The sequence below is a fragment of the Gouania willdenowi genome, chromosome 10 (genome assembly GCF_900634775.1).
Source record: "Gouania willdenowi chromosome 10, fGouWil2.1, whole genome shotgun sequence".
NCBI lineage: Eukaryota > Metazoa > Chordata > Actinopteri > Blenniiformes > Gobiesocidae > Gouania > Gouania willdenowi.
In genome coordinates, this window is record NC_041053.1 from 17,603,049 (window position 1) to 17,612,666 (window position 9,618).

The following is a 9,618-nucleotide window of genomic DNA, read 5'->3' on the forward strand; positions in this document are numbered from 1 at the left end:
CTGGAAAACAGGTGAGCATTGACAGTCTTATATTCTGGTCCAAATGAAAGTGTAATTGAAGAGTCACACCTTTGCTGGCCTTATTAATAGATAGACTTTAATCTATGAAGTAAATTTTATCCAAAAAGTGTCACTAGCAATTTAACAAACAATACTCTCATCACAGTGGCGGATGCTTTAAGACTACAAGGGAACCTCAGCTTCCCCTAAAATCAGTGGTCAAATATGTAGTGTTGTGTGTACATTTCATTGACTAAATATATGACAGAACACATGTATGTTTAGTTCAGAATCAGCTTCTTATAACAGGAAACTGACAGTGACCGCGTGACGTTCTTCATTCATTACCGCAGCGTCACAGTGTTAATAAACAGTGGTGAAGTTCAGCTTCAATTGACTTCAATGGGAGACGATTTAGGGGTTGATCCACTGCAGTCAAACTAGACGCTCATTGGATAAATGCTCGGTTATGACGCACTTAGTCCCGCCCATCGGACGCCGGGCTTCACAGGAGGTCTATGGAGCAGTGGGCTGGATCTGTCTGTTCCGGACGCTGGAATAATGGATGATGATTGGATGATCTGTCTCAGGCTAATTCAATTTTGATTGACAGCGAAATGAGCCAATCAGAGAGTATGACGTTGTAAGCACACAGGCGGGTTTTTCAAATATTTCAGTCCGTTGCTCTGTGTTGACACGGAGACTTTGCTGATCCTCTCATAGCGAATTAACTTCTGACAAACCTAGTGTCTGTTTTTGGTGTTTGTGGAGACTGTTACTGCTTGTGTTGTGAGACTTTTGACCAAACACTCACACTCCAGCAGCTACGCGCGTGCGTGTGTGTGTGATAATCTACAAATAGTTGTTGACAACAAAATGTGAATTCTACTAGAATTCACATTTAAATAAACAGATACATTTTCTGAAGTAGACAGAAAATGAGCTTCCCCTGCATGAAAGACCAGCAGCCGCCACTGCCTCATTAAACACATCTATATGTTCAACCAAATGACATTTCCAAACATATCTTGCTCACACATCTTAACATCTAACAATTAAAGGAGCAGAGGGCAGGATTTGTGAAAAAATAAACATTCATTTCAAGTCTTTTATTGCTAATGGGTGATAAAGCGTTCAAAACCCAAATAGAATGAGCATATACACATATCTCCCTACAGCCTTGAATTTGCATTTTGTAAGGCAAGGCAAGGCAAATTTATTTGAATAGCACATTTCATACACAAGGCAACTCAATGTGCTTTACATGATAAAAAAAAAAGTGCAACAGAAAACATTCAACAGCTTAAAATCAATAAGAACATTTAAAATAATCAGTAAAAACAATTAAAATCATTAACAAACACATTACATCAAGAACATGACCAAATATCTTCCTCTCAATCATACACAGTAGAGAAAAAGAGTGCCTTTAATTTTGTTCCACTTCTTTGCAGCATAGCAACTAAACGCAGCAACACCATGTTTACTGTGAACTCTGTGCTCCACTATCTGACCTGTGTCCATAGATCTGAGAGGACCTGCTACATTCATATCTGACTAACATCTCACTGATGTATTCTGGACCAAACACATTCACAGATTTATACACCAGCGGCAGAACTTTAAAGTCTATTCTGAGGCTGACTGGGAGCCAGTTGTTATGGCAATTATTATATCAATCATCATATCATCAAATGTGTGTTCATGTGTACAATTTGTCATGTGTTTATACAAGTGCCAGCAACAAACAGTCTCTGCTCAAGGTCTCATACCAAAAACTCTGATAAGCAAAGCTCTGTAACAGTGCCTACGTGTGAATCTTGTTTTGTGCTTTTCACTTCTTCCTTCGGAGAGGGTTTAGATGGCCGACTCACATTATTTCACCACACAGATAGGACACCAGCTGCATCTGACCGTCAAGGCCAAAGGCAGACTCAGATGCGGACTCACATGCAGACACACACACACACACACACACACACACCAACTGACGCACACACATTATCAAGACAGATATTATTGGCTCCAACATCTCCACTGTTAGGGCATCTGAGCCCCTCCTTTTCTCTCATCTTAGGGTGGGACATTTCTCTATCTGTGAAAAGTTTAAACTGTGGAACTTTCCCGTTTGCTGCTGGCCGCCTTGCCCTTCTGCAGGATGGAACACCCTTTTTTGTACTCCTTTTCATTTAGTTTATAATAAATCCTTTTTTATAAAATCATCATTGTTTGACTGGACTTCATCATTCAACCAGAGCACAAATTGTGTTTCTGAAGGAGGACAACCGTAAATTTGCCCTGACACAGTGTAAAGATTTTAAAACTGGAGTGACGTGCTCTGACCTCTTTGTCCTGGTTCAGACTCCAGCTGCAGTGTTCTGAACCAGCTGTAGCTGTTTGATGCTCTTTTGGGGGATTCCTGTCAGAAGACCATTACTATAGTCCAGTTTGCTGGAGATAAAAACATGGACCAATTTCTCCTGATCTTTCTGAGTGATGAAACCTTTCACTCTGGAGATGTTCTTTAGGTGGTAGAAGGCTGTTTTTGTGATAGATTTGATCTGACTGCTGAATGTCAGATCTGAGTCAATCAGACCACCAAGGTTTTTGACTTGGTCTTTAGCTTTTAAAGATCGAGTCTCAAGATACTTGCTGATAAAAGTCCTCTTTTCCTTGTTACCAAAGTCAATCACCTCCATCTTGTCATGATTTAGTTGAAGGAAGATTTCACTCATCCAGAAGCAGTTAGTAAGCAGTCACACAACACCTCTATGAGACCATAGTCATCTGCAATCAGTGATAGATATAGTTGTGTCATCTGCATAGCTCTGATAAATAACCTTACAGTTCTGTAAAAATTGTCCTAAAGGAAGCATATATAGGCTAAACAGAAGGGGTCCCAGAACAAAGCCTTGAGGAACCCAACAGGACATTGGTAATCTGTCAAATGCGTACAAAACAACTTAGCTCCTCCAAGTAGGACTTAAACCATTGCATTATTTTTCCATTTAGTCCAACCCCTGTTTGCAATTTGTGCAACAAAATTGTATGGTCTACAGTGTCAAATGTAGCACTTAGATCCAATAAAATGAAAACAGACACTTTTCCAATTGAGTTTACAACAGTTTTAAAAAAGTTTGATGGTATTGTGTGAGCTTTTCAATTATAGAAAACAATGTGCGAGAGTTGTTGACATATTTAGCAATACTTTCGGAAAAGTATTGCTGCCTCGCTTTGCACAAGCCATCATTGAATTTACGCAGACTTATTTTGTACAGTTCTAGATGAATTTGGAGTTTTGTTGATCTCCATTTACGCTCAGCTCTTCTACAGTCAGATTTCAAATTCTACATCATCTCAGTCCTCCTCCAAGGAGGAGGAAGATTAAGGCTTTGCATGCATCTGCATAAACCTTAATCGCATCAATATTAAGGTTTGCACTACTGCGATAACGTAACCTCAGAAGCTTGAGGTTTTTTCTTCAATCACCATCATTTGAGTAATATATATGTTCACCAATCAGAATTGCAGAGAACTGCCTTCCTGGGCTGCTGGCCAATCAGAGATGGTTACAGGACATACGCTTGTATGCAGCATATAAAATTCACTCCCATTAACGGAATCACGGAATCAACCAATGAAAATGGAATCTACTGTTAAATGTGGAAATGGACAGAATCGGGTTTAAACGCCGTCACCGTGAAGGAAAGGACATTTTTTTTATGCAGAAATGTCCTTCCCACTCTCATCTTGGCCACTTCAAACACCACCAAAACGCCATCTAACCTGGCAAAAAAAAAACTTGCAAATCATCCCTGACTTCTAAATCAGAGCTAATCAGTGCCTGCTTAACTTTATAGTTTCTCATGTAGCGCTGCTGTGCTCCGTGAAAACCGTTGCAGCTTTCCTGCTCAGAGCGTTTAAACAACTCATCAGAGCTACAGAAGATCTGTGGTAAAAGTTGTTCTTTGTGGACTAGACCACCGATACCAGGATTGTAGAGCCTGTAACATTGTAGATTAATGATAACTTCTGATACTTTAAAATATTCTAGCCCCTAGTGGTGAAAAAACAGTTGATGTGTCTTGCACATTTATTTTGTTTAATCATTACAGTCTGGAATGATATCATCAGGTTAATTTAAATTAGAATAATTTAAATTGATCAAAACTTAATCAATAAACCTGCTCAGATTCAGTAAACCATTGATCTATCTACCTAAAAGGTATATATATATACCTTTTAATTGTATCTTACTCATTATTTTAAATTACATTTTTATTTTTGACATACATTTTTGTTTAATTATGTTTTTTTTTGTTTATTTATTAGTATTTTGTTTCTTCACGGGAGTTGAAAACTAATATTTTTTGAAAAATAGAGATAAGGACACACACACACTTGCTGATTAATATTTCTAAAAAGACGGAATTTAAAAAAATTGATGTGGAAAACAGTATTTGAAAAAAAAAACGCATATGCATTTAAATTATATAAAAATACTTTTAAAATTTTTGAATTGAATCGAAATCACAATATTTGTCAGAAAAATCGCAAGTAGGTTTTTTTGTCAAAATCATGCGACCCTAATGCAGAGGCATGTGCTGAGATCTTGCAGTAACGAGTCAAGGGGGCAGACAGAGATTTTAGGTTGAGCAGTTTTGATAACAAAAATGTAGCAGGTTCGGTACAGTACTGCAGAGCATCTTTCGCTGGGGGTCCTGGCGTACTGACATAGGCCTAAGACACTAAATGCAAGTCAAAGTCAAGTCAAGTCGTTAAATTGTAAGGGTCAAGTCAAGTCATGTCATGCTCTTTGTCAAGTCAAGTCACATGACTCGAGTCTCACGCCTCTGGTGGATGCAGACAAACACTCCTCCACACACAACAGATTAAACCAAAAGGCTGACTGACGAGAGCTTAAACTTCTGAGCAAGAAATGGCCACAACACTGAAAATGAACCAGCACCTCCGCCTGTCAGTCGCGGACTGATAAAGGCACACGAGAGCCACACACACAGAGAACAGGGGATGCATAGGACTGCACACATGGAGACATGTTGCGACAGACAGGACGATGCACACAAACCAAAAACAGATGAGGAAACACACACACACACTCACACACAAAGACCAGGATCCACACAAACCACAGTGATCAGACTCTTTCATCCACACCAGATCGCCCGTCACTTAGACACCTAAACCTAAAGAAAAAGACAGCTGACTAAAAAACATGGATGGAGGCACCATGACAATCAGCTGCTCTGCTAAAGAGTTCACACACACTCCACCACCAGCTTAGCATTTTGTCCACAAAGCCATAATTCAAGCTGTGCATTATTTAGGACACATGAAGTAGATAATGTATTAAGTTGAATTTAGATCACTATTAGACACTAGACTGTTTAACTGTGGCTACTCTTCCTAGAATCCTTTCTTTTCAGTTTTAATCAAATTGGAGGACAGAAAAATAATTACCATTTCTGACACCTCTTTATTTTAATTTCACAACTTTATTTATTTTTTTTCTAACCTCAGTAAAAGTTCATGAGACTAGTAGTGTCCGTCTCCTGTGCGGTATTGCACAAAACCAGGATAGATGATAAATCCTGGAAAAATTGGCTATTCTTGATAAACTTCTCCCCAAGTTGAAACCGGCCAAGTTTATCCAGGACCAGTAACCATGGTGATTTTGAATCTACAGCTAATTTGCTGCAGAGCAGGTTAACAACCAGGATAAAGTTATCCCTGCTGTGGCTCTGCTGTCAGTGCTGTGAGAAAATCAGTGCTTTACAGAATGTCCATGGTTTTTATACATGTTTCTTCACTCAAATATTATAGTCATTTTTTGTTTTAATATTTTTTTTATTGTCATAATTTATATATAAAGACAAAAAGAACATATAAAAAGACAAAATTTGAGCAATGAAAGTGAAAAGGCAGACGGTTTATTAGGAATATTTTCCTTATTATTAAAACAACAACACTGAGAAGTTAGAAAAGATACAGAATAATCTGACTTTATTCATTACTACTGCAATGTAACTAATAGAAGATATTTTTTCAAGTGTGTCCTAAAAATAAGAAAGTGGATATTGTACTGTTGGATCTGAAGGGTTTCACATTATTCTGACGTCCTTTTTTTTTTTTAAAGTTTATAATAGAAAAGAATAGAATTTAATTGAATAGAATAAACCTTTATTGATCTCCCAGAGGGAAAATTCACAAAAAAAAAAAGTTTAGTAAATTAACCAGTATTAGAACTCGGGTCCCCCGCACAGGAAGCAAGAAATGACCAAAACCAGTGAGCTAAACACACAGACACAGACACACAGCACGCACACGAGCAAACCAAGAAACACCTGTGCACAAACACTCACCGACGTTTGAAGGCACATAACTCACAGAGAAAGAGGGAGAGAGACAACACTTTTCACAATGCAAATTTGTTTCTATGCCAATAAAGCTGTTTTGAAATGAATTCATTATCAATCAACCAATTGCATGACTCTCATGACACATCCTCCATTTAAAGCACATAAACAAACACACACGCACATTAAGCATCGTTTCCAAGAGTGTTTTACAATCCAAGAGTGTAAAACTCACTAAAGTTCAGAAAAGAGGACTCTGAGAAATAAGCCACTGGTCTTGTCTGAACGGATACCAGCAGTAATGACGAATATTAAAGGCTGTTTTTCATGATGAGGCAAAATACCTGTTCATTATCAACATAAAACGGTAGAGTGATTAAACCATGTCTGGAGGTCAATAATGAACGTACCTGTGTAGAGTGAGGCAAGTTAAATCCATGCAGAGCAGCGACTACACATGGGACTGCGAATGACTGTGTTTTTATAAGGAAACACCCTGTAGACTGTACACCGTGGTTAGGTTTCGTTTCTATTTCTACACATCACCATGGATGAACAAAACTCATCCAACCTGATGCACTGGTAAAGGGCGTTTTACTCATGACGTATGTTTTAATTACACTTAGTTAGCTGTCAGTAAACCATTAAATCTCAAGCTATTGTTCTGAGACCTGGAAAATCAGGTTTGTCGTCTATGGGGAACAGGTCAGTTTGTATTCTGTAAGTCAAACACTATTCATTTTATCAACTTTAATCCCACTGTACTGTCAGGAGGACATCCCTGCCTTTCAATTAAGGCCTGTTGTTTCTTTAATAAAATACTTCAATTCAGTAAAGTTTTTAGAAACATAGAGTCATTTTAACCCTTTCAAAACATAACTTTTATTCTGTCCTTTGTAATAGACAACAGGACTTGCTAACCCTCGTTAGCATACTTCAGGAAGCAGAGGTCTGAACGAGACAGAAATTCTTTTGCTAAGAATTGTGGAAGGAAATTTATATTTAACGTTGTCAGGTTATTTGTATTGGTACTTCTAACCAACTTGCTCCTTTTTTGGGGTTGTGGGTGTCTGCTGGTATTCATCCCCAGCTTTTTTCAGGCACTAGGGCGTCACCCTACACTGCAACATAAACACAGATAGCCACTCACACTCCCATTAACTCCTACAGGCAATCTAGAGCAGGGGTGCCCAATCCTGGTCCTCAAGGGCCCGTATCCAGCATGTTTTAGATGTTTCCCTCTTCCAACACACCTTGAGTCAAATGATTAACTCACCATCAAGCTCTGCAGAAGCCTGATAACAATCCTGGTCATTTCAATCAGGTGTGTTGGAAGAGGGAAACATCTAAAACATGCTGGATAGGGGCTCTTGAGGACCAGGATTGGGTACCCCTGATCTAGAGACTCCACTCAATCTAACAGACATGTTGTGGATTGTTGGATGAAGCCAGAATACCCAAAGCAAACCCATGCAAGGATGGGGAGAACATGCAAACTCCACACAGAAAGGACAATTATTATTACAATTTCATTTTATCCAAAACAACGTCCAACATGAGCAATTAGGTTAGTAAGGGATTTGCTCAACATCCCACAGTGATGGACCAGGTTATATTATAATGACTCTCCAATTACAGCCTGCTTCATTATCCCAGTATGTCCTAAACATAGCCAAGATCTGCCCTCATTTTGACCTCCCAAAAATGAGGGCGTTAACATCTGCTGTTTTATGATTCATTTTGCACACGGGACTTCTTGGAAAGCAGATAAACTTATCCACCAGGTTTTCAAGACAATGAGTTATCTGGTTATACATTCATCTTTTCAACAAAATTTAAAATATTTTCAGTTTCACAGAAGCCCTGCCAACTCTCATTGCATTTCTTTGATTTCATCGTTAAATTTAAGTTGTAAGTTTCAATTTTGGTTTTGTTCATGAGAGAAATGAATGTCATTAATCGAGAGCTATTTAAAGAGTAACTAAACCCCAAAACCACTATTTTCTGCTGAATACAAATGTATTTGGGTATGAAGTAGTGCTGGAAATTGATCCTGGTCCAACTCTCAATATTTTAGTCAAAGTACTGTATTTCAATTTGGTATATTTAGTTGTAAAATGTCAGCGTGACTGCCATCTATAGCATACCTGTCAAGTATCCCGTTTTAGCTGGGAAACTCCCGTATTTAACCCCTCTTTCCCGCCATTTTCCCGTATTAGTATTGCAAATGATCCTCTCTGCAGGGTGGATGATACGCTGCAGTCTGACCTTGTCCTTAGCTGTAGTTGCAGCGTTCCAGATGGTGATGGAGGAGCAGAGTCCCACAATTTCGTGGGACTTGTGATAAAGCGGTATCGTGATACCGTCAATACCTTAACATGCCTAATCCCTACGCTTCAACCTACCATGTGCCAGTGGCTCAGGGCGGGTGCAACGCGCTGTATTAAAACCATATGTAATTCTAAGTGCGTGTGTTCATGAATGCGCAAAAATATCCCTCAATGTAAATGGTAAATAAACAGTAGGCTCAGTTTGAGATAATTGTAGTTATAAAACTGTTTTATTCGGTGTTTACATTTTTTACAAAACAAATTTAAAAATCACAATGCCCAATAATCACAATGCCCAATAAAAAGAGCAATTATCCAGTTCTAACAACACATCTCATACAATTTTTTTTTTCCATAAAAACGGAAAGTTTAAAATAAAATAAAATCATGAAAAAGTATAAAACAGATCCATCACCTTAAGAGTGACTACATGGTCCCATCAAAAGCAACATTTTGGAGCAAAGTTTGAAACTGAGAGAACCAAACAAATAAAGCTGAACTCTTAAAGGGATTGTTCACCTATTTAAGACATGACATTGTATGCAATCCTCACCAGCACTATAGTGCACTATAGTGCTGTCTCACTCAGTGGTCACCTCCCTGGTCCGAGTTCTGGCCGCTTGAAGTTGTTCAAGAAAGTAGTCCCGGTTAGTTTCCGGGGCCACAAAACTGTGCGTTTTTAATAGAAAAATATATGCGTTTGAAAGCTTGATTCATTTACATCACAAAACCACCAGGGCGCCAGTCCATCACAGGGCAACACAGACACAGACAGCCATTCACTCTCATTCACTCCTATGGGCAATTTAGAGACTCCAATCAACCTTACATTCATGTTTTTGGATTGTGGGAGGAAGCCGGAGTACCCGGAGGAAACCCGCGCAGCACGGGGAGAACATGCAAACTCCACA

General features: G+C 38.8%; 1 protein-coding gene across 3 annotated transcripts in view; it reads right to left on the reverse strand.

Moving 5' to 3' along the window:
• LOC114470573 (helicase with zinc finger domain 2-like) overlaps positions 1–6,874 on the reverse strand; it is a 30,560-nt gene extending 23,686 nt beyond the window's left edge. For 2 of the 3 annotated variants that reach the window (XM_028458815.1, XM_028458816.1), the window contains exon 1: positions 6,788–6,874. The gene's annotated coding sequence lies outside the window, so the exon portion shown is untranslated. The remainder of the gene's footprint in view (positions 1–6,787) is intronic. The other variant, XM_028458817.1, reaches the window with a different exon arrangement.
• Positions 6,875–9,618: the final 2,744 nt, after the last annotated feature.